Genomic DNA, 23,620 nt, shown 5'->3' with positions numbered 1-23,620 from the left:
AGTTAGCTCAAAAACGATCCATTTCAACTAAGTTAGCTCATAAATGATCCATTTCACCTAAGTTAGCTAAAACGATCCATTTCACCTTAGTTACCTCAAAAACGATCCATTTGACCTTAGTTAGCTCATAAATGACCCATTTCAACTAAGTTAGCTCATAAATGATCCATTTCACCTTAGCTAGCTCATAAACGACCCATTTCAACTTAGTTAGCTCATATATGATCCATTTCACGTAAGTTAGCTCATAAATGACATACTCTTCTTGTTTTAGTCTTCTTCTTGTTCTACTCTTCTTGTTCTAGTCTTCTTCTTGTTCTACTCTTCTTCTTGTTCTACTTTTCTTGTTCTAACTTTCTTATTTTTCATTTTGTAGATTTCATTCACTTGACGAAAGCTTGCATAGATGAAGTGCTCCTTATCCCTTTCTCTGTTTCTTTTGTATCGTTGAACTATGCATGTATCGTTGGATGAAACTATTGTAATATATATGGTTGGATGCCTCTATGTTGAACTTGTTATGTATGATGGAACTATGCATGTAATATATATGGTTGGATGATGAAGTTATGTGTTGGATATCTTATATGTTTGCTCTGTAATGGCCTTTTGAAATATATCTATATATGTCATATATATATTTGTGATGAAAATTGTTGGATTTAACAAAAAAAGATAAAAGAGCCAATCTGCAGGCTCTTTGCCGTCTGCCACCGACGGCAACGGGCTCTTTGTCGTCTGCCGCGGACGGCAAAGAAGACACGTGGCATCCAACTGTGCTTCCTGGGAGCTGACCCATTTGGTCAGTTTGCCTACAGTGGCAGACGACAAAGACTTTGCCATCAGTGATAGACGGCAAAGAACCTGCACTTTGCCATCAGTGGCAAACGGCAAAGAACCTGCCATGTAGTGACGTGTAGATGACATCATACGGCGGACGGCAAAGACACTAGAAATTTTGCCGTCAGCGGCAGACGGCAAAGGCCTGCCGTTAGCCACTTAACGGACTGACAGCGCAATTATTGCCGTCCGCTCTCTTTGCCGTCCGCCGTAGACGGCAAAGGGCCTTTGCCGTCAGCCGCTGTAACGCCCCGGTGTAATGATGCTATAGTAATCCCTGGGGTTAATATAATCCTTTTGCTAAACAACTGTTTGTTCATCATTGTTCTTATCTTTTTCAAATTCCAGTTGAACTCAAATTCAAATTCTGAGTGAAATTCAAAACTGGTCAAACATGAAAACTAAAATGTTCATCATGTGCCAAATAATCCACAAGTAATATTGGTGGTGAACCAACATTTTTGCAAAGAGTTTGAGTGGTCTAAACTACTTAAAACAGTGACCTAAGAAATAAATTAAATGCCTTTTTAATTTATAAAAATGGCGAACTATTTCTAAAGCCTCACAATCTTTTTTGGCAGTGCCCAATCATTATTTGAAATTGTTTTGGCCAGTGGCATAATTTTGCAAAGTCAATAGTGGCTAAAAGCAGAGGCAAAAGTTGCTGGAAAAAGAAAAAAAAGGGAAAGCAAAAAAAAGGGGAAAGGGGCCAGAGCCCCTGGCCTCCCAGTGGGCTTCGGCCCACCCGAGCCAACTGGCCCAGGCTAGGCCGGCCCACTCCCCCCCTGTCGGCTTCCCCCTCCTCCACTGTGCGAGCGACCGCGCGTGCACGTCGCCGCCGAACCACCTCGCCGGCCACGCCGCTACAAGCGTCGCGGGGAGGATAAGGGCAGCCCGACGCCTCGGGCTCCCTCCCCACTCACCCACTTGCCCCCTCTCCCCCAGATCCAGCTCTCTCCTCTCCCTCTCCTTCGTTCTGGAGAGGAGACCGACGCGGTCGCCGCCGTTCTCCGTCGTCCTCGCGGCCACCAAGACCCGTTCGCCTCGCCGACCTGTCCAACCGCTCCGCCTCCCTCGGCTACGCCTCCCCGACGAGCTGCAAGACGCCGGGCGCCCCAGAACGCTCCCCCGGCCTCGTCTTCCACTTCGGATCACAGGAGCTCGCCGGCATCGATCCACTGCACTGCAGCTCCTAAACCTCCGAGGGCCACCGTGTGTGCCGCCCGGTGAGCTCCTCCCTTCCTCCTTTCCTCTCCTCGCGCCGTGCCTTTCGCCGTAGCCAGCTCGCCCGCAAGCCGAGCTCCGCCGTCCGCCATTGCCGTCGTAGGGCTCGCCACCGAGCTCCTCCGCTCGAGCTAGTAGCTCCGACGAGCTCCTGGAGCGCCGTAGACCCCGCCTAGTTGGTTAGTTTGGCCGCTCGCGCGCTCTAACGCTGAACCCGCTCGCGCCCGTACTCCGGCGCCGTTTCTACTCGTCGCCGGCGCCGTTCCGGTCGTTCCTGGCCCCGGCCGTCGCCTCCATCTTGCGTGTGACGTCGAACCGCGTCGAACGCACCTAGCTACGACCCCGGAAACCCCCTGTGCGCGAAACCCGACCCCCTCTCCCGACGTGCGCCGCCGCGGGAGGCTCGCCGGAGTACTTCCGGCGCCAACGCCGGTGAGGCTGACCTGGCGCTGACGTATGGGGCCCGCTGAGCCACTGACGGGTGGGCCCAGTTGACTCGTTGACTGAGTCAACCCACTGACATGTGGGGCCGAGTCAATAAAATGTTTTAGATAAATAGAAAATGTGTTAATTAAATTGACTAATTAATCTATTCACCAATTAGACACTGACAGTGGGCCCCGCTTGATAATTAGTATTAGATTAGTCCAATTAACACTGTTTAATTAGTCCAGTCACTGACCAGTGGGTCCCACTGGACCCACAGGTCAGGTTTGACCCCAGTCAACCGTCCTGTTGATTGCTGACATCACCTCTACATCATGCTGACGTCATATTCCATTTCTGTTAATATAAATAAATCCAGAAAATTGTTTAAACTTTGAAAATTAATAGAAAATAAACCGTAACTCGGATGAAAATGTTTTCTATATGAAAGTTGCTCAGAAAAATTCAACGAATCCGAATACGCGGTCCGTTCATCTGTCACATGCCTCTAACTATCTGAACATGGAACTTTTCCCCTCCGGTCATCTGTCTGACACAGGTCCGGAACCGGGAAAACATTCCCGGTTGAATTCCCCCTTCACCTTTATCGTGTAGCCATACGTTAGGTCACTCCCGGCACAACATATTGCCACGTTATGCTTTGTGATGCTATGTTTGCTTTATATTTACTGTTTCTTCCCCCTCTTCTCTCCGGTAGACCCCGAGACCGATGCCGCCCCTGTGATCGACTACGTCGACGACGACCCCCTCCTTGCCAGAGCAACCAGGCAAGCCCCCCCTTTGATCATCCCGATATCGCCCATTCCTTTCTCTCATGCTTGCATTAGATTTTGCTACTGTTATTGTATGCTCCTATTCTGATGCATAGCCTGCTTTTGTACCTGCTTATTGTACCTTACCTGCTTATCCTAAACTGCTTAGTATAGGTTGGTTAGTGATCCATCAGTGACCCCCACCTTGTCCTTGTTGCCCCTGCTTCATCATTGAAGACCCGATCAACGGGATTGAAGACCAGGCCCCGGCACCCGCACATCACTTCCCCTTAGTTGCTCGACACTGCAGTGTTACTATCGAGTGCCGAGGGTGAGACCTCTACAGCACTTCTGATGTTAACCCTGTAGTGTAGCTATTCGGTCGTGGTCATCGAGGGTGATTTCCTCCTTAACCACTTCCGATACGGCTCTGTCGTGCAACCCCTCAAGTGTGAACCTCGGGGGTGATTCCTCTTACGTTCACCTTGATGATTACATTGAGTGGAATCCACCGGGGGTGATTCCTTGGGTTTTCCCCTTGATGTTTAAACACACAGTTACTATGGTTACTATGACTTTACACTGAGCCATGTTACTAAAGACGGGTCGACCCTGAGGGGTGCCCGCGCAAGCATAATTGCGAGTGATGTGGAGTCGGGTTGACCTGGAAGGTGCCCGAGAGATAATTACGAGGCGTGGTCGGGCATTCTTAGCCCTTGCCGCAAGTCCTCGAGACGGGGCAACGGGGTCACATCTTTCGTGAGTCTCTGCTTGTTACCGCGCGTTCCTAATCCACTACGATTTGGATATTTGATCCGAGGGGCCTCTGGCCTGATAGCACTAACCATCACGTGGGCATAGTATGGGCGTTCTGCGTCGTGTACATCAGCCGAAGCTTAATAGACGTCAGCGACGGAGCGGCGCGCGCCGGGTTGGACTGGTAAGCTCCTGCCTTTTTAGGGAGGTAGCTAGGTCTGCTCACCGGCCGCCCACGCAACGTGCAGGAGTTCCCGGGCGATGGCCCATGACCCCTGGGGGCATAGGTTTAGTCCGGCGTGCTTGACCTCTCTATTAAGCCTAGGTCGGGTTGCGGCGTATTGTTTGGCCGAGGCCGGGCATGACCCAGGAAAGTGTGTCCGGCCGGAGTTAATCGAGCGTGGTGGGTAAGTTGGTGCACCCCTGCAGGGAAGAACTAATCTATGCATAGCCTGTCCTACGGTAACGGACACTTGGAGTTGTATCCCGATCGATACAACTAGAACTGGATACTTGTGATGAGAACTGGATGGTGATGAGGATTTGATTGTGATGATAACTGGATAGTATGGCTCTGGGATTGCTTTCTCGCAGGGAGTCGAGAAAGGATCTCTGGCCGAGGTTGATAACACTACTACCACTTTACTTTATGCTACTCTACTCCCTCTTGTTTGCTGCAAGATGGTGGTTTCCAGAAGATGCTAGTCTTCGATAGGACTAGGCCTTCTCTCTATTCTGGCATTTCTGCAGCCCAGTCCACATATACAACCCCTCTTTGATAATGTTGCATCTGTAGTGTAGATCCTTGCTTGCGAGTACTTTGGATGAGTACTCACGGTTGCTTTGCTCCCTCTTTTTCCCCTTTTCCATTCTTCTCGGATGACGCAACCAGATGACGGAGTCCAGGAGCCAGATGACACCTTTGACGACTGCTACTACACCGAGGGCGTCTACTACCACGTGACGAAGACCGCCGATGACCAGGAGTAGTTAGGAGGCTCCCAGGCAGGAGGCCTTGCCTTTTCGATCGTAGATGCTTTTGTGCTAGCCTTCTTAAGGCAAACTTGTTTAACTTATGTCTGTACTCAGATATTGTTGCTTCCGCTGACTCGTTTGTATTCAAGCTGATGTATTCGAGCCCTCGAGGCCCCTGGCTTGTAATATAAAGCTTGTATTATTTTAATTTGTGTCTAGAGTTGTGTTGTGATATCTTCCCGTGAGTCCTTGATCTTGATCGTACACATTTGCGTGTATGATTAGTGTACGATTGAATCGAGGGCGTTACAAGTTGGTATCAGAGCCGACTGCCTGTAGGTAGCCCCCTTTCCAACTCCTTGGCCGAAGTTGAGTCTAGTCACTGAAAACTTTTACTAACATTGGCTGTGTGGCTTACGGGCCCACGTCGCCATTGGGTGGTATTAGCATCTTTTACTCCTCGTCTATACTCTGGGACTCTGAACTCTCTTCTACTCGGGTTAAACGAATTTACTAACATTAGGATCCCGTGACCACATTCACCCCGAAGTTGGATAAAGCCATAGTTATTCCTTAGAATAGCCTCTTGAATAGTACACACACCTGTCGTGTTGACTACGGAGTGGAATCCATCGTACCTCCTTCATTATGCATGTTTTCATCATGAATGATCCTTGTCTTTGCAAATGCCCGATACTGAACTACCCCTGTTACATGTTAGCAGGATGGTTAGACCTGCTGGTCGTGGCCGTGGTGGCAACGATCCACCACCACCCGAATTCTTTGCTGGAATGATGCAACAGTTTGAGCTGAACCGCCAGTTCATGGAAGGAATGATGGCTCAGTTTCCTTGTCCGAATATGAACCAGCAGCCAGCCCTAGTTACTCTGCAGGACTTCATGGGCCTCAATCCGACAATCTACCGCAGCTCAACTCAGCCCCTTGATGCTGATGACTGGCTCCGAGACATCACGTATGAAATGGAGTCTGCTAGTGTTGCCCCTGCCAGCTATGTCACCTTCGCATCCTTCTTCCTCAAGGGTCCCGCTGCTCAATGGTGGGACAGCCACAGGCGTACCCTACCTGCTGGAACGGTCATCACTTGGCCGGATTTCCAAGCCGCTTTCCGTGCCCGCTTCATTCCTCAGGGAATCATGGACAGGAAGAAGCGCGAGTTCCGTAACCTCACCCAAGGCAACAAGTCTGTAGATGCTTATCAGCTGGAATTCTTGGAATTGTCCCGATACGCTGAAGAAGACATTGCAACTGATGCTCGTAGGCAAGAGAAGTTTCGTGATGGACTTCACCCTGATATCAAGCTAGCACTGCTCATTCATGACTTTGCCGACTTCGCCACCTTGGTGAACAAGGCTATTCAGGTTGAGACTGGTCTTCAGGAACACCAGGGATCCCTCAGGCGTAGCCGTGACGCTGGCCCATCTTCGGGCCCGTCAGCGCAGAAGCGTCGGATATGGATTCCCCACAGCATGTATCGTCCAACTGCACCTACACCAAGACAGTCCTATGCTGCACCTCGTCTGCCTCCTCCACCAGAGAGGCAGCCTCTTCGAGATGTACCATCCCAAGCTCCTGCTCCCGATCCCAATGATGGTCTGTGCTTCAGATGTGGCCGCCCCGGCCACCTTGCTAAAGAGTGCACTCAGAAAAAGAGCCAGCTGGCTCTACCTTCAACTGGCCGTAACAATCAGCCCCATAACAATAATGCCAGACCTTATGGTCATGGTCAGGCTAATCATGTTGATCTGAATGAAGCTCAAGACCAGCCTGCCACTGTGATGGGTACTCTTCTTGTTAATTCAGTACCGGCTTCTGTTTTATTCGATTCAGGAGCATCACATTCATTCATGTCAGAAAATTTTGCTTGCACACATGACATTCGTTGCGAGCCCATGAACACTCCGATAGTGGTACGCACCCCTGCGGGTCAGTGTCGAACTACCATGATTGGTCGCGACGTCCCCGTTGAAATTGAAGGGTTGGAATTTCGTGTTTCTCCCATTATTCTTGATTCTTCCAATATTGACCTCATTCTGGGAATGGAATGGTTGAAAGCGCATACTGCCTCTATCGTTTGCGCCACCAAGGTCGTTCACCTCCTACATCCTTCCGATGAGATAGTAAGCTACCATGCTCAGCTTGTTCAAAACGCTGAAGCACGACTTTATGTCTTGAATGCGTTGAACGCAACACCTCTTGAGGGAATTGAAAAGATTCCAGTCGTTCGCGACTTCCAAGACGTATTTCCAGAAGAACTCCCAGGAATACCCCCTGCCCGGGCTGTCGAGTTCGTCATCGACTTGAAACCAGGCACCGTTCCTATTGCAAAACGACCCTACAAGATGCCACCTCATGAACTCCTTGAGCTTAAGGAGGAAATCGACAAATCTCTTCACAAGGGTTTCATTCGTCCAAGTTCCTCTGCTTGGGGAGCACCTTCTCTCTTCGTCAAGAAGAAGGACGGTACGAACCGTTTGGTCCAAGACTATCGTCCTATAAACCAAGCTACAATTCAAAACAAATATCCCCTTCCTCGGATCAATGATCTGTATGATCAACTGGCTGGTTCATCGATATTCTCTAAACTCGACTTGAGGTTGGGTTACCACCAGATCCGTGTTCGTGAAGAGGATATTCCAAAGACCGCATTTGTGACTCGTTATGGTTCTTACGAGTACACCGTCATGTCATTCGGTTTAACCAATGCTCCAGCTACATTCTCTCGTCTGATGAACTATATATTCATGGATTACCTCGACAAGTTCGTCGTAGTCTATCTGGATGATATACTGGTATATTCGAAGAATAAAGAAGAACATGCTGAACATCTTCGTCTTGTTCTGGAGAAGCTTCGAGAGCATCAACTTTATGCCAAGTATTCCAAGTGTGAATTCTGGTTACCCGAAGTCACCTACCTTGGTCATGTTATCTCCAAGGATGGTATTGCCGTCAACCCAGAGCGCGTTCAGGCTATTCTTGACTGGACCCCTCCGAAGACTGTCAAGCAAGTCAGAAGCTTTCTCGGACTGGCCAGCTATTGTCGCCGCTTTGTCGAGAACTTCTCCAAGATCGCCAAGCCACTGACTAATCTGCTTCACAAAGGCGTTAAGTTCGATTGGACAGACAAATGTCAGGAAAGTTTCCAGGCACTCAAGGACAAACTGACTTCTGCCCCAGTGCTTGCTCCCCCTGATTCTCGCAAGGACTTTGTCATCTATTGCGACGCTTCACGTCAAGGATTAGGCTGCGTCCTAATGCAAGAGCGCAGAGTGATTGCCTATGCCTCCCGTCAAGTGCGTCCTCACGAAGAAAACTACCCAGTTCATGACCTCGAGCTTGCTGCGGTTATCTTTGCACTGAAACTATGGCGACAATACCTTCTCGGTAATCGTTGTGAGATCTTCACCGATCATCAGAGTCTGAAATACCTGTTTACTCAGCCAGATCTGAACCTCCGTCAGCAGCGATGGATGGAAGCTATTGCTGACTACAACTGCGGTATATCTTATACACCTGGCAAGGCTAATGTAATGGCCGATGCCCTGAGCCGAAAGTCTTATTGCAATAATCACCAGGTCTACAAAGCTCAACCCCGCCTTTATGAAGAGCTATGCAAGCTAAACCTTCAACTAGTTCCACAGGGTTCTCTGAATAACCTTGTACTGGAACCAACTCTGCTGAAAGCAATTAAGTCTGCTCAAGTCAAAGATGCTCACGTTGATTTGATGAAAAAGGATCTTGCCTTAGAGAAATCCAGAGATTTCTCACTTGGTGAAGATGGAACCTTATACTTCAGAGATCGCATTGTAGTACCCCGGTTCGAGCTTATGACAGAGAAGGTGATGAAAGAAGCGCATGACACCCCTCTCTCTATTCATCCGGGAAGTACCAAGATGTATCTTGACATCCGTCAGAAGTACTGGTGGTCTAAGATGAAGCAAGACATTGCTCGATATATTGAAGAATGTGACGTTTGTCGTCGCGTCAAAGCAGAACATCAGAAACCGGCTGGACTTCTACAACCGCTTCCGATTCCTGAATGGAAGTGGGATAAGATCCAAATGGACTTCGTCACTGGCCTTCCCAAGTCTCAGAAAGGTAACGATGCTATCTTTGTCGTCATCGACCAATTCTCGAAGGTTGCTCACTTTCTGCCAGTCAAGGAGACTATCACTGCTAGTCAATTGGCAACCTTGTATATCTCCCGAATTGTGTCACTCCACGGCATTCCGAAGGAGATCAGTTCAGACCGCGGCAGTATTTTCACTTCTAAGTTCTGGGATAGTTTCCAAGAGGCAATGGGAACTCATATTACCTGGAGCACTGCTTATCATCCCCAATCCCAAGGCCAAGTCGAGCGAGTCAATCAAATTCTTGAAGACATGCTTCGAGCTTGTGTTATTTCTTTCGGCAAGAAGTGGGAAGAATCTCTCCCTTATGCGGAGTTCTCTTATAACAACAGCTATCAAGCCAGCTTGAAGATGGCACCCTTTGAAGTGCTTTATGGACGTAAGTGCCGAACCCCTCTGAATTGGTCAGAAACTGGGGAACGAGCACTCATTGGTCCGGACATTATTCAACAAGCTGAAGAGCAGGTTCGCATTGTCCGGGATAATCTCAAGGCGGCCCAATCCCGCCAGAAGAGCAACTATGACCGGAAACACTGGGGTTCAACTTATCAACCTGGTGAACAAGCTTATCTGCGAGTCACTCCTTTGAGAGGCACTCATCGGTTCGGAGTCAAGGGCAAGCTAGCTCCGCGCTACATTGGTCCCTTCCGTATTCTCGCCCGTCGTGGACTGGTGGCTTATCAATTGGAGTTGCCACCTCAGTTCTCTCACGTCCATGACGTCTTCCACGTGTCGCAACTTCGTCGATGCTTCAAGGACCCGGAACGTGAAGTCGATCCGGAATTGATTGAAGTTCAAGATGATCTCACTTACAAAGAGCATCCTATCCGCATTCTTGAAGAAGCTGAACGTCGAACCCGCCAGAAGGTTACCAAGTTCCTCAAGGTGCAATGGTCAAATCATACTAAAGATGAAGCCACTTGGGAACGCGAGGATAACCTCCGAGCTGAATACCCCGATCTTTTCCCTTCTACCTCTTAATTCTCGGGACGAGAATTTCTTTTAGAGGAGGAGAGTTGTAACGCCCCGGTGTAATGATGCTATAGTAATCCCTGGGGTTAATATAATCCTTTTGCTAAACAAGTGTTTGTTCATCATTGTTCTTATCTTTTTCAAATTCCAGTTGAACTCAAATTCAAATTCTGAGTGAAATTCAAAATTGGTCAAACATGAAAACTAAAATGTTCATCATGTGCCAAATAATCCACAAGTAATATTGGTGGTGAACCAACATTTTTGCAAAGAGTTTGAGTGGTCTAAACTACTTAAAACAGTGACCTAAGAAATAAATTAAATGCCTTTTTAATTTATAAAAATGGCAAACTATTTCTAAAGCCTCACAATCTTTTTTGGCAGTGCCCAATCATTATTTGAAATTGTTTTGGCCAGTGGCATAATTTTGCAAAGTCAATAGTGGCTAAAAGCAGAGGCAAAAGTTGCTGGAAAAAGAAAAAAAGGGAAAGCAAAAAAAAGGGGAAAGGGGCCAGAGCCCCTGGCCTCCCAGTGGGCTTCGGCCCACCCGAGCCAACTGGCCCAGGCTAGGCCGGCCCACTCCCCCCCTGTCGGCTTCCCCCTCCTCCACTGTGCGAGCGACCGCGCGTGCACGTCGCCGCCGAACCACCTCGCCGGCCACGCCGCTACAAGCGTCGCGGGGAGGATAAGGGCAGCCCGACGCCTCGGGCTCCCTCCCCACTCACCCACTTGCCCCCTCTCCCCCAGATCCAGCTCTCTCCTCTCCCTCTCCTTCGTTCTGGAGAGGAGACCGACGCGGTCGCCGCCGTTCTCCGTCGTCCTCGCGGCCACCAAGACCCGTTCGCCTCGCCGACCTGTCCAACCGCTCCGCCTCCCTCGGCTACGCCTCCCCGACGAGCTGCAAGACGCCGGGCGCCCCAGAACGCTCCCCCGGCCTCGTCTTCCACTTCGGATCACAGGAGCTCGCCGGCATCGATCCACTGCACTGCAGCTCCTAAACCTCCGAGGGCCATCGTGTGTGCCGCCCGGTGAGCTCCTCCCTTCCTCCTTTCCTCTCCTCGCGCCGTGCCTTTCGCCGTAGCCAGCTCGCCCGCAAGCCGAGCTCCGCCGTCCGCCATTGCCGTCGTAGGGCTCGCCACCGAGCTCCTCCGCTCGAGCTAGTAGCTCCGACGAGCTCCTGGAGCGCCGTAGACCCCGCCTAGTTGGTTAGTTTGGCCGCTCGCGCGCTCTAACGCTGAACCCGCTCGCGCCCGTACTCCGGCGCCGTTTCTACTCGTCGCCGGCGCCGTTCCGGTCGTTCCTGGCCCCGGCCGTCGCCTCCATCTTGCGTGTGACGTCGAACCGCGTCGAACGCACCTAGCTACGACCCCGGAAACCCCCTGTGCGCGAAACCCGACCCCCTCTCCCGACGTGCGCCGCCGCGGGAGGCTCGCCGGAGTACTTCCGGCGCCAACGCCGGTGAGGCTGACCTGGCGCTGACGTATGGGGCCCGCTGAGCCACTGACGGGTGGGCCCAGTTGACTCGTTGACTGAGTCAACCCACTGACATGTGGGGCCGAGTCAATAAAATGTTTTAGATAAATAGAAAATGTGTTAATTAAATTGACTAATTAATCTATTCACCAATTAGACACTGACAATGGGCCCCGCTTGATAATTAGTATTAGATTAGTCCAATTAACACTGTTTAATTAGTCCAGTCACTGACCAGTGGGTCCCACTGGACCCACAGGTCAGGTTTGACCCCAGTCAACCGTCCTGTTGATTGCTGACATCACCTCTACATCATGCTGACGTCATATTCCATTTCTGTTAATATAAATAAATCCAGAAAATTGTTTAAACTTTGAAAATTAATAGAAAATAAACCGTAACTCGGATGAAAATGTTTTCTATATGAAAGTTGCTCAGAAAAATTCAACGAATCCGAATACGCGGTCCGTTCATCTGTCACATGCCTCTAACTATCTGAACATGGAACTTTTCCCCTCCGGTCATCTGTCTGACACAGGTCCGGAACCGGGAAAACATTCCCGGTTGAATTCCCCCTTCACCTTTATCGTGTAGCCATACGTTAGGTCACTCCCGGCACAACATATTGCCACGTTATGCTTTGTGATGCTATGTTTGCTTTATATTTACTGTTTCTTCCCCCTCTTCTCTCCGGTAGACCCCGAGACCGATGCCGCCCCTGTGATCGACTACGTCGACGACGACCCCCTCCTTGCCAGAGCAACCAGGCAAGCCCCCCTTTGATCATCCCGATATCGCCCATTCCATTCTCTCATGCTTGCATTAGATTTTGCTACTGTTATTGTTTGCTCCTATTCTGATGCATAGCCTGCTTTTGTAACCTGCTTATTGTTACCTTACCGGCTTATCCTAAACTGCTTAGTATAGGTTGGTTAGTGATCCATCAGTGACCCCCACCTTGTCCTTGTTGCCCCTGCTTCATCATTGAAGACCCGATCAACGGGATCGAAGACCAGGCCCCGGCACCGCACATCACTTTCCCCTTAGTTGCTCGACACTGCTGGTTACTATCGAGTGCCGAGGGTGAGACCTCTACAGCACTTCTGATGTTAACCCTGTAGTGTAGCTATTCGGTCGTGGTCATCGAGGGTGATTTCCTCCTTAACCACTTCCGATACGGCTCTGTCGTGCAACCCCTCAAGTGTGAACCTCGAGGGTGATTCCTCTTACGTTCACCTTGATGATTACATTGAGTGGAATCACCGGGGGTGATTCCTCGGGTTTTCCCCTTGATGTTTAAACACACAGTTACTATGGTTACTATGACTTTACACTGAGCCATGTTACTAAAGACGGGTCGACCCTGAGGGGTGCCCGCGCGAGCATAATTGCGAGTGATGTGGAGTCGGGTTGACCTGGAAGGTGCCCGAGAGATAATTACGAGGCGTGGCCGGGCATTCTTAGCCCTTGCCGCAAGTCCTCGAGACGGGGCAACGGGGTCACATCTTTCGTGAGTCTCTGCTTGTTACCGCGCGTTCCTAATCCACTACGATTTGGATATTTGATCCGAGGGGCCTCTGGCCTGATAGCACTAACCATCACGTGGGCATAGTATGGGCGTTCTGCGTCGTGTACATCAGCCGAAGCTTAATAGACGTCAGCGACGGAGCGGCGCGCGCCGGGTTGGACTGGTAAGCTCCTGCCTTTTTAGGGAGGTAGCTAGGTCTGCTCACCGGCCGCCCACGCAACGTGCAGGAGTTCCCGGGCGATGGCCCATGACCCCTGGGGGCATAGGTTTAGTCCGGCGTGCTTGACCTCTCTATTAAGCCTAGGTCGGGTTGCGGCGTATTGTTTGGCCGAGGCCGGGCATGACCCAGGAAAGTGTGTCCGGCCGGAGTCAATCGAGCGTGGTGGGTAAGTTGGTGCACCCCTGCAGGGAAGAAACTAATCTATCGATAGCCTGTCCTACGGTAACGGACACTTGGAGTTGTATCCCGATCGATACAACTAGAACTGGATACTTGTGATGAGAACTGGATGGTGATGAGGATTTGATTGTGATGATAACTGGATAGTATGGCTCTGGGATTGCTTTCTCGCAGGGAGTCGAGAAAGGATCTCTGGCCGAGGTTGATAACACTACTACCACTTTACTTTATGCTACTCTACTCCCTCTTGTTTGCTGCAAGATGGTGGTTTCCAGAAGATGCTAGTCTTCGATAGGACTAGGCCTTCTCTCTATTCTGGCATTTCTGCAGCCCAGTCCACATATACAACCCCTCTTTGATAATGTTGCATCTGTAGTGTAGATCCTTGCTTGCGAGTACTTTGGATGAGTACTCACGGTTGCTTTGCTCCCTCTTTTTCCCCTTTTCCATTCTTCTCGGATGACGCAACCAGATGACGGAGTCCAGGAGCCAGATGACACCTTTGACGACTGCTACTACACCGAGGGCATCTACTACCACGTGACGAAGACCGCCGATGACCAGGAGTAGTTAGGAGGCTCCCAGGCAGGAGGCCTTGCCTTTTCGATCGTAGATGCTTTTGTGCTAGCCTTCTTAAGGCAAACTTGTTTAACTTATGTCTGTACTCAGATATTGTTGCTTCCGCTGACTCGTTTGTATCCAAGCTGATGTGTTCGAGCCCTCGAGGCCCCTGGCTTGTAATATAAAGCTTGTATTATTTTAATTTGTGTCTAGAGTTGTGTTGTGATATCTTCCCGTGAGTCCTTGATCTTGATCGTACACATTTGCGTGTATGATTAGTGTACGATTGAATCGAGGGCGTTACAGCCGCCAGGAAGCAGACGACAAAGTAGCTGTTTACCGTAGCCTACTTTGTCGGAGCCTTTTGCCATCCGCGGCTGACGGCAAAGGCTTTGCCGTCCGCCGTTCATGCCTTTGCCGTCCGCCGTGGCAGATGGCAAAATAGCTGATTCCTGTAGTGATAGTATACACATTTGTCAGCTTCGTTCACAACAAAGCCAGCAGATGTCAGAGTAGTGTTGAACTTCTCATGCCATTGCTTAGGCGCTTGTTTCAGGCCATACAGATTTCACTAGCTTACCCACCTTTCTTTCCTGACCATTTACTACAAAGACATCCGGCTGTTGCATGTAAATTTCCTCGTCTAGCTCTCCGTTAAGGAAAGCCGTCTTAACGTCCATTCGATGAATGAGAAGACCATGCGAGGCAGCCAAAGCGAGTAACACTCGAATGGTTGTCAGTCTAGCCACAGGTGAATAAGTGTCAAAGAAATCCTCTTCTTCTTTCTGGGTATAACCCTTGGCCACAAGCCTAGCCTTGTACTTCTCAACAGTACCATCGGGCCTAAGCTTAACACCCACTTACATCCTAATGGTCGACAACCATAAGGACGATCAGTGATCTCCCATGTCCCGTTAGCCAAGATGGAATCCATCTCACTACGGACCGCATCCTTCCAGTAGTCAGCACCCGGAGATGCATAAGCTTCTGAAATGGAGCTGGAAGTATCATCATCCACGAGGTACACGAGGAAATCATCACCAAAGGACTTTGCAGTCCTTTGTCTCTTGCTCCTAACAGGAGCTTCCTCGTCATCCTCCGTGGAACTCTTATCACTTTTATGTTCATAATATTCCACCGAAATAGCAGGTTCAGGAGTCTCATCAGATTCCAGTCTAGAATTGCCTTGCATATCTCTCATGGGGAAAATATCCTCAAAGAATGTAGCATCCCTAGACTCTATAATTGTACCGACCTTCTGGTCAGGTACCTCAGATTTCACCACTAGAAATCTATAGCCAACGCTATGCTTGGCATTGCCAAGAAAAACACAGTCCACGGTCTTTGGTCCCAACTTGCACTTTTTGATTATCGGCACATTGACTTTCGCCAAACAGCTCCAAGTGCGCAAGTAAGAGAGTGTAGTTATTTTTTTTCCATTGCTCATAGGGAGTAGTCTCATTATCCTTTGTGGGAACTTTATTCAGGACATGACAGGATGTCAATACAGCCTCCCCCCACCATGCCTTGGATAAATCCGATGTATCTAACATGGTGTTAACCAAATCAGTTAGAGTATGGTTTTTCCGTTCGGCAACCCCGTTTGACTGGGGTGAGTAGGGAGGTGTCCTCTCATGAATAATACCATGTTCCGCACAGAATAAATCAAACTCATTAGAAAAGTACTCTCCACCACGATCAGACCGGACTCGTTTTATTTTCTTCTCAAGTTGGTTCTCAACTTCAGCCTTATAGACTTTAAAGTAGTGTAGAGCCTCATCTTTCGTATTTAACAAATACACATAGTAGAATCTAGTGGAATCATCAGTCAGAGTCATGAAGTATTTCTTTCCACCTTTAGTCAACACACCATTCATCTCACAGAGATCTGAATGTATGAGCTCTAGAGGTGCCAGGTGTCTCTCCTTCGCAGGCTTGTGAGGCTTACGAGGTTGCTTAGCTTGCACACACGCATGGCACTTAGAGCCTTTGTCTAAAGTGAAACTCGGGATTAAATCCATCTTAGCTAGCCGCGTCATACAACCGAAATTAATGTGACAAAGACGTGAGTGTCAAACCTCAGATTCGTTCACATGAGAATGAATTTGGTTTCGCGACTTTATTATAGAAATCCTCCAGGGAAAGGCCGAACAAACCACCACAATCATATCCTTTTCCAACAAATAGTTCATACAGAGATACGACTACTTTGTTAGACTCAAATACTAACTTAAACCCTTCTTTACATAGAATGGAGCCACTAACGAGATTCTTCTTTATGGCGGGGACATGTTGCACGTTCTTCAGTTGCACGATCTTTCCCAAAGTAAACTTCAGATCTACCATGCCAACACCATGAACAGAAGCATGCGAGCCATTCCTCATCAGGGCGGAACAATCTCGTGTGACCTGGTAGGAAGAAAACAAAGACACATCAACACACACATGAATATTGGCCCAGTGTCAATCCACCCATCGGTGGACTGACAAACTGAAAGTATGGTAAACAGATTACCATACCCAGATGCCGCATCATTGTTGCTCAGAGTGACATTCACAGACTTGGAGTCCTGTGCTGGCTTTACTTGTTTGGGCACTTGTTTGCCCAATGTTCATCTGAATCACAAGTAAAGTAGCCGTCTCTCTTTTTGTCTTTCTTCTTACCTTTCTTCTTAAAGGTAGTATTCTGCTGGACAGAGTTCTTTCCCTTGAACTTCTGGAAGTTCTTCTGCACCACATTGGCGCTAGAAGAACCCTCTGCCCCTTTCACGTGTGAGTCCTTTGCTCTCGAGTTCTGCTCAATACTAAGATGACCAATGCCATCCTCAACAGAGAATTCATGTCTCAGGTGCTTGAGAGAAGTAGCAAAGTTCCTCCAACTAGGAGGGAGTTTTGCAATGATGCAACCCGCGACAAACTTGTCCGGCAACTCACACTTCAGCAGCTCCAGCTCCTTAGCAATGCACTGTATCTCATGAGCCTGGTCCAATACAGAACGGTTATCAACCATCCTGTAATCATGGAACTGCTCCATGGCATACAACTCACTGCCAGCATCAGTTGCGCCAAATTTGACTTCGAGCGCATCCCACAAGTTTTTGGCAACGCCCATATGAATATAGGCGTCAACCAACTTGTCTTCACACTCAGAACTGCTCCCAGAAAGATTGTGGTTGCCTCCCTAAACGCCTTCTCCTGTTCAGGAGCAATCGTTTCTGTGAGGGACACACCACCAACCCAGAACATGTTCATCGCTGTGAGCCACAAGGTGGTCCTAGTCTGCCAACGCTTAAAATGCGTCCCGATAAAAAATTTCGGTTTCACAGTAGCAGCAAAGCCTTGAATCGAAAAGTGCCTAAAATAAGGTTTTGGGATTGTTGGAAATATTAGCACTTTTCCGATTAGCCTTATCCACGAGTAAACAGTAAGCATGGCATAAAAGGTATGCATCTCATAGCGATACCTAAGCATACTAGCACGTACAGAACATAGAATCGAACCTTCTATGAGCAGCACATATACGGCTAGCATAAGTACGAGTAAACGAGGGATGAACAGATCATACCCTCCGGTTGGCCAGGCCAACACGGCGGCTACAGCAGCAGCCTCGGCGTCGTCCGTGGCCTTCTTCTTAGCGGCGGCATCGTCGGCCATGGTGTCGTTGCAGAGGAAGTAGTGGAAGCAGAGGCGAACATAGTTGGGGACGGATCGGGAGCAGTCGCGTCGAGACGCTCCCCAAAAACCTTATTGCTGTTCTCTCGGGCAGGATCTCGAACGACAGGGTTCTGGAGGCACCTGCTCTCCCGAGCAGCCGTGCACGCAGTCGTCGGGATGGGATCGCCGGAGGCAGCACGGAGTGAGGAACAGTAGATGACGGCTAGGTCACGCGAGAGGGAGTGAGTGAACCGAACTAGGTTATTTCACTGGGCAGAGCCTTCTTATATAGTCCGTAAGGAAGAAAGTCGTGGGCCTTGCCGAGGCCCACGACCGAGTCAGCCCACTCCCGGCAAGGGAGTCGTTGTTCCCAGCAAGGGTTGCACTCCCGGCAAGGGAGTCGACGAATATGCGGGTCCCGGCAAGGGTCGCGCCCCGGCAAGGGAGTCGACGAATCCCGGCAACGCAAGTCAGCCCACAGTCCAACGTCTTGGCCAGTGGCCCACATGTTAGCGACTCGTTAATTAATCCCTGATTAATTAATTCATTCCTGAGCGGCAAAAATAAGCTTCGGCTCATTCCCATAGTGTGCGCGCGTGCGGCAAGGCGGGCGGCGGCGGAGGAGGAGCGCGCGTGTATCACTCCTCTTCCCAAGCTCCCAATGACAAGTGGTAGAGCAGCCCTTATAAAGAGGTCTCAACTCTCCTCAACTAACAAGGTGAGACTAAACTTCCCACCACCTGCCATCTCATGCATGGGCCTCAAAATTAACTAGGGATTAGTGTCTTATATAGGCCTAAGCCCATCCATAATCCAACATAGGGGACCATGAACAGAAGCGCTTCTGCTGCAGACGCACGTGCTGATCCAATTCTGAAAAAGGAGCACTTCAGCGGCGGACGGGCGTTGGGCCCAGGCACGCGCCAGAGCCGCAGAAGCAGCCCTACTCGCTGGCCATCGGCAGCGGCATGTCGCTCCTATACCCGAAGCAGCCACAGACCTCCGCCGACGAGAGCCTCCATGGCCTCCACGGACTCACGCCCCGAGCCACCAGCTCCTGCACACAACGTCGTCACTCCACTGTTGCTATTGAATTCGTCTGTGAATATGGTGTGTTCTCCTTGGTTCAGTTTACCTTACTGAACTAGTTCTGTGGCTGGTTCCAGCAGCGCCTACTAACCACTCGTGATGAATCCCGCAAGGTGATGATGATGATTGAATGAACAATTCTATTTTTTGCAAGACGGTTCATTGAGATGAAGACATGGTTAGTATACAAGTAGTACTTACTACTACCTCCGTTCGGAAATACTTGTCTTTGAAATGGATAAAAATGATGTAACTAGAACTAAAATACGTCTAGATGCATCTATCTCTTGGACAAGTATTTCCGGACGGAGGAAGTACATTTTAGGCAAACTTGGTGGAAAAAACAAAGCAAAAATATTTGCATGTTTTTTTTAACAAATTCCCCATGCCTTGCTTCAGTTTAATTGTTAACATCACCTAGGATAGAAGAAGCAAGTGGATCAGTATGCTGACGAGCAAGAAGTTATACTCAGATAGGTGGACGAGCAATAACCAAAAGAAACTGATCGGCAGATTTTTGGCTTCCTTTTCCCCCATTTTGTTGGGGTCAGGATCAGGTTTACCATGATCTATAATCTTTGGGCACATGAGTTGGTCACTGGGTTTTGAGGATTCTCACATTTTTGTGTTAGTGATTAGCATTTGGAATTTTCTTGAACGAATTTTTGGGGCTTCTTTTCAGAGCCTATATTCAAGTATGAATTATGAGATATGAGTCACCTCTTTTGTTGACCTTTTACATCTCATCTGTGAGCAGTATATTTTGCTTAGTTCATGTGGAAGAGCTTCAATAGAGAGTGTGTCCTGCAACACTAATTAATGTTCATGCTGATTAAGCTTATTCTAAAATACATTTATTTAGAACTATTACAAAACATTTACCCATTTGAAGCGAAAGATCTGATCAAGGGTAACAGGGAACTTGTATTCATGAAAAATAATCGGGAGGGAGCAGAATAGAGTAGCAGGTCTTTTTAGCCAAATTAGCGTGGTAATTTTTGTGTACATCACTCATGATCAAACAATGTGGTAACTTTTGAACCGGGGGAAATTAGTTATTGTAAACATGCCTCTGTAACTTCTTTGCAAATAGCATAATAATATACACACCATAACCTGATAAATTACATACAAGCACCACAGTAATTTGAACCAAGAAAAAATTTATTGAAAAATATACCCCAATAACTCATGTGTAAAATAACATGGTAATATACACACAATAAAGCTGATAACTCATATACAGATAACACGGTAACTTTTGACTCGGGTAAAAATGTTGAAAAAACATACCCTCCTCCAATAACTTCTGTGCAAATAGCATGATAATGTATTCACTGCAGACGTGATAATTTAGACACAAATAACACGGTAACTTTGACCAAATGAAAAAAAAGTTGTTAAAAATATACCCCGGTAACTTATGTGAAAATAGCACAGTACCATATTATCTGCATACCCGTTAACTTATTACAAACACCGCGATAGTTTTGATCGAAGGGGAAAATGTTGTTGAAAAATATACACCCCCGGTAACTTATGTGATAAACAACACCGCATTCCCGATGACTTACATACAGACACCATGGTAACTTTGACCAAAGAAAAACAAAGTTGGTGAAAAATATTCCCATAGTTTATGTGAAAATAGCACAGTAATATACGTACCCGATTATTTATGTACAAACACTACGGTAACTTTGACCAAAGGAAAAAAGTTATTGAAAAACCATACCCCGGTACTTATGTGAAAATGACACGGTAATATAAGAAACCGCATAGTGGATAGTTTATGTACAAGCATCGCGGTAACTTTGTCCAAAGGGGAAAAAGTTACTGAAAACTGTACCCCGGTAATTTATGTGAAAATAGCACGGTAATATACGAACCACATATCTGACAATTTAGTGCAAACACTGCGGTAACAGTCACCACAGTAACATTTGACAAAGGGAAAACATTGTTTACGAATATACCCCGATAATTTCTATGTAAATAGTATGGTAATATATGCCCCTCATTTCTGATAACTTAAGTGCAAACACCGTGGTAATTTGCATCTGAAAAGGAGGAAGGGGACTTCCGGGTTTGTGAACCGTGTGAATCGATATGTAACATGCAGAAAAAAAAAGATGAAACTAGAATGCATAGTCCTAAAACCCAACCAAATGAGGCTGGTGTTTTGGATTTTCAGTTACTGTTGGTTGTCTTTTTTTTTGTTTAATCTCGTCTCAAGTAGATACATCTGGCATGTAGATTGAACCTAATCAATAAAGGTGGCTAGCACAGCTGGATGTCATTACATTATGTATATGTGACAGTGTAGGTTCGATCCCCATTTGTTCCATTTTTTCGCCTATTTTTAAACAGCTGACTGCCCAAAAAATCGGGTGGACCCCGCAAACTAAGAGTTGCTTTGTTCGAGGGGAGGTGGGATCAAAGGCTGGCAGCCCAGAATCAAGAGGAGCCCGCGAGAGGAGGTAGGATCGAAGGGAGTGATTCGTTCGAGAGGAGGGGGTCGTGTGGTAGTTTTGCAATCTGCCACACAGTTGACAAATATCACAGTCCTAAGTACATCTATCATACCTGAACTCAAATCATTGTAACAGTTTATGTACTATCACATAACACTATTTGTGTTTGCTAGCTCAGGCCTATGATTTCACGCGCATTATCGGTTCATTTAACTTCAAAGGTTATGCTTCTCTTAACAAGATGCAAAAGATCTAATGGAACAACAGGTGAGATTAATTTTACAACTTACTCCCTCCGTCCCATAATATAAAAACGCTCTTATATTATGGGATGGAGGGAGTAATATCTAACTCCCTCCTTTGTTATGCATAATTTTTATGACTCTTTTATGTTCTAGGGGCATGTTCACTTTTTTTGCGGGATCTAGGGGCATGTCCAATGTCCATGCAATATTCATTACAGTTATGTCAGTATACCTAGTGTTCTTCCTGGGTTTGTTTTCTGACCAGCAGGATGGACCAGTAACGGTTAGAAGTTCAAGCCTCTCCAGTTTTACGTTAGGGGTATCTGTATGCTATTACTTCATTTACTTTTCTTGAGAGAATGCACAAAAAGCTTTTCTTTGGCACATGTGTCTTCCCCGTGCCTCGTTGTGAGCTGAATCTCATGTTTGCCAGGTCTCTATTGGGTATTTCATTACATATATGCCATGACATATTGGCTTTACCCTGCCCTTGGTGGAATGGAGTATGTTAGTAAATATGTTTTTGCCATGCCTTCCCTTCTCTACATCCTGTTTAGCATTTTGAACTGACTAATCTTGCCTACTACTCTCGTTTGACTCTTCTAAACTGTCTTTTCTGTCTCTATTGTTTACTTGTTAGGTTATCCACCACATGTTGTCACTTATGTCTACAATGTACGCTATGCTTTCTGGGGAAGCACATGTATACATATACATGGGTCTCATCAGTGAGACTACAACGAGGAATCGGTCTAAGATGGTAACTTGGATATGTGAACAAATTACACAATTGTTGTTTATATATTGTCATACTTCAATCCGTCTAAACTGATATTATGTCTCCTGATCTCATCAACGTTCCTTGATGTTGCTGGAATGAAAAACTCCAAAGCTTACTTGTTAACGGAGTTGCAATGGTTGTTACTTGGCTGGTAAGCACACGACACTAGTTGCTATGAATGACATTTATTTGTAATTGTTCTTGCTTGTCTGATAAGCACAAGACACTATTCACTTATAATGACACATCATATACATGTCTAGGAAAACATTGAATTTGTATAACCGCATCCAAGATTGTTGACTGCAGTAGTCCTACAATTTTCTGATTCACAACGCGGTGTAGTTGTGTTGACTGTTGACTACTTTGAATCTGACAAGTGGCTGGCTTCGAGGGTATATTACTGATACATAAGTCTTTTTGTCCTACATTAGAAACTGGAATTTTCTGTTGCACACCACAAAGGGAATAATTATCCGTTGGATCTTCTGAATTTCACCTTTTTCAAATTGGTAGCATACATCACATAAGTTTTGATAGGTCATATAAGTATTGGATTGTTTGTAAGGCAAACGTGGCCTTTGTAACTCCTGGGGGACTTGAGATAAATTTATCAAATTTACAACCGTAACACGACCAGTGATGCAAACACTTAGATTTACTCAAATCTATTTGCTAAATTAGTATTATGATGTGTATGTCTAAAAAACAAATATTATATATTTTTATTACCACCAATTGGTTCCTAATCTCGAAACAAATGTCTTCATGAAGGTTGCAAGGATAATTCTGTTCATGTACTTGTTCCATCACATGTTTGTACATTATGATCAGGTACACTACGATTCAACCGAGTTCACTATACACCACAGGTACTGCACACATAATTCCAAGTTATACTTGTTCATTGATAGATTAAGAAGATGAACCCCTTTGGCTATTTTCTAGTATTTATTGCGCCTTGCATAATCTTTCTGATGAATGTGCTTTGGTTCTCCAAGATCGTAAAAGGTCTCAAGGAGACGATAGCCAAGAGGCATACTGAGTAGTGGAATGAGTATATTCATGATTTAACATACAACCACCATCCGATCATCTGTAGATCTGATTACATCTGCATATAGCTTCCGAGTAGTTACTACCATAGCTCCAGCTCGGCTGTCATGTTTCGGTGTTTGACTATCCAACCTTTCCTAGTGCTCAATTTGTATATATGTCTGGTTACAGCTGCGTTTACTTATTTGTATGTTAAATCTTTTAGTTGTGTATATGTGCTTGTATCTTTTGAGCAATTTCTGTGT

General features: G+C 47.2%; 1 pseudogene; it reads left to right on the top strand.

The window, feature by feature from the left end:
* The first annotated feature begins 18,698 nt into the window (after positions 1–18,698).
* Positions 18,699–23,368, top strand: LOC123042284 (TLC domain-containing protein 4-B-like; annotated as a pseudogene).
* Positions 23,369–23,620: the final 252 nt, after the last annotated feature.

Source organism: Triticum aestivum, chromosome 1A, assembly GCF_018294505.1.
Source record: "Triticum aestivum cultivar Chinese Spring chromosome 1A, IWGSC CS RefSeq v2.1, whole genome shotgun sequence".
Lineage (NCBI taxonomy): Eukaryota > Viridiplantae > Streptophyta > Magnoliopsida > Poales > Poaceae > Triticum > Triticum aestivum.
Note: the sequence above shows the minus strand (reverse complement) of the source record. Positions and strands in the feature narration are given on the sequence as shown.